The sequence below is a fragment of the Lipotes vexillifer genome, unplaced genomic scaffold (genome assembly GCF_000442215.2).
Source record: "Lipotes vexillifer unplaced genomic scaffold, Lipotes_vexillifer_v1.1 scaffold1580, whole genome shotgun sequence".
Taxonomy (NCBI): Eukaryota; Metazoa; Chordata; class Mammalia; order Artiodactyla; family Lipotidae; genus Lipotes; species Lipotes vexillifer.
Window position 1 is genome coordinate 562,528 of NW_006772762.1, and position 2,392 is coordinate 564,919.

A 2,392-nucleotide genomic window follows, 5' to 3' on the forward strand; every position below is an offset into this window, starting at 1 on the left:
AAAAGAGACATGTTCTTGATGATGACCTGTGTTCACAGGACCCCCTTAGTCAAAGTTTGTTCTTTTGGGTTTGGTTGCTGCAAATGTAATTTAGGTAAAGTGGGACACCCCACACCCCGCTCCTGGTCCTTTCTCACCCACTTGACCACAGCTCCGAGCCCAGGGTTTATTGGGTTTCTAGCTCAGCACCAGAGTCACTTCGGTTGTGGCTGCCTCAGGGTCCAGTTTGGAACTTAAAGGCTTTAGCAGTTTCTTGGCCCTTGGATGGCTTCAGGCCTTCCTTGAAGACTCAGGTGAGAAACTCTTTTCTTGGGTCTGCCCACCCTGCCACCCATCTCCTCCTGCCTGGCACACACATCTGCTGAAGAACAGGATTCCTCCTTCCTTCCTGCAGACGGCGCCCGTCTGCATTCTCCATGGATTCGCTCCTGCAGGGAGGCAGGAATGGAGACTGAACAGGGTGTGGGTGGTGCCTTCCATCCACAGTGCCCTGAGCCAGTCCAGCATCATCCCTGAAAGAGTAAGTGACAAATTGTCTGGCTGGAAAATGGAGATAATCTGTATCAATTATGCATGAGTTCAGCAAATTAGGACCCAGCACGAGAAATCTGCCTGTGTTTTGATTAGGGAACAGATGTGTCCACCGTTAGAGATTCACACAAAAGCTTCCAGCATGAACGTCAGAACTGACCTTCCCAGAAGACACGGCCACAGAACTGATCACACTGGGGAAGCCAGGGTTGAATGGAAAGGAGAGCCAGCGGGGCACCCCTGGGGCACCCTCAGACACTGGCAAGCAGGACCTAGCACGCCCGGCAGTGCGTTCAGTACCAACCCAGGGGCTGCTCCCATCAGGGGCTCACAAAGCACTGGGTCCTGAGCTTAGGACAATCTGACCTCTGATGTGTATTGAGTGCCTCCTCTGTCTTTGGCACGGGATTGGTCTCAAATGCACTGGAGAAACAAGTGGAGAAGCAAAGGAGTGGCCAAGCCCGATTCTGTCAGACCCAGCCCTGGGGGATTTGGAGGTGGAAGTCAGAGTAACAAGAAATAAGGGCTTGGGAGAGGGACTTCTGGGATGTTCGGCAAGGGTTCTAGGTGCTTTTGCCGTCAGCATCTTTGCCTGGACATCTTTGCCGCAAGCATTTTGGCAGCAAACTGCATTTTGGCAGTAAGTTATTTTCATCACACAACTTATTGCCCGTAAGGCAATTTTGCCGTAAAAGAGAAAATAATGAAAGATCAAATAAAAGAGGGACATTAAAAAGGACATAATGGAACACGAGAAATGAAGGGTGGGATAGGGAGGGTGGGAGGGAGGGAGACAAAGAGGGAAGAGATATGGGAACATATATATATGTATAACTGACTCACTCTGTTATAAAGCAGAAACTAACACACCATTGTAAAGCAATTATACCCCAATAAAGATGTTAAAAAAAAAAATAAAAAAAAATAAAAAAATAAAAAAAATTTAAAAAAGGCTTTACTGCAAAGTATAAACTATTTAAATACGCTTTAACTGTGTGTGGATTCATGGCAATACTGAGCAAATAACTGATTTTATTTTGTGGGTTGTACCTATACCCTTGTCTTCCAAGTCTTTCATTCATAGCATTTTATACTTTTTTTTTTTCTTTTTCTTGCTTGTGGATTCATCCTATTCGGCATTCACACCTTATCTTTTCTGCTAAAATTTCTTCCTTTGTTAAGAGAGGCATCCGTTTCCAAATCCTAGGTTGCATGTTTGTAACTGAGCTTTGTACTGCATTGTAACCGCCTCTACACTGCTGTGTGTTCTTGGGTTGATAGACGTTCCAACGTTCTATGGGAAATGTGAGTTCAAATCTGTGCCTTCGAGGCCCTCAGCCTCTTTCTTCTCCACTATGGTGCATTTCAAAATAAGAAACCAACTTGGCGATCTGGGACAAATCATCATCATCTGTCAGTTGGATAAAGCCATCAATCACGTCCATCACTAACTAGAAGGGATGCTAACACATTTCGGCAAACTTACCTTACAGTCAATTAGTTACGCAGCAAACACGTTCACGGCAAAGAAGCATAGGGTGAAAATAGCAGACCCGGCCGGCAAGAACGGTTCTCTCTGCAGAGGGGAGACTGGAGAAGGTTCCAGGGGCTGATGGAGAAGTGGCAGGACAGGCCACCAACCAGGCGGGCAGCAGCTAAGCCAAAAGTTCTGGAAGCTGCAAAGTGGCCCCTACGTCACCTCCGCCACCAGATCCCCTGCGAGGACCTCTCTCCTGGGGTCGCAACCAGAAATGTGGGGGAAGGGATGCTGGGAAGTGCAGTGCAGCCCAGCCAAGCTGACATCACCCAGGATAACCGCACCACTCGGAGGAGCGGACAAGGATGAGGGCCCGGAAGCAGG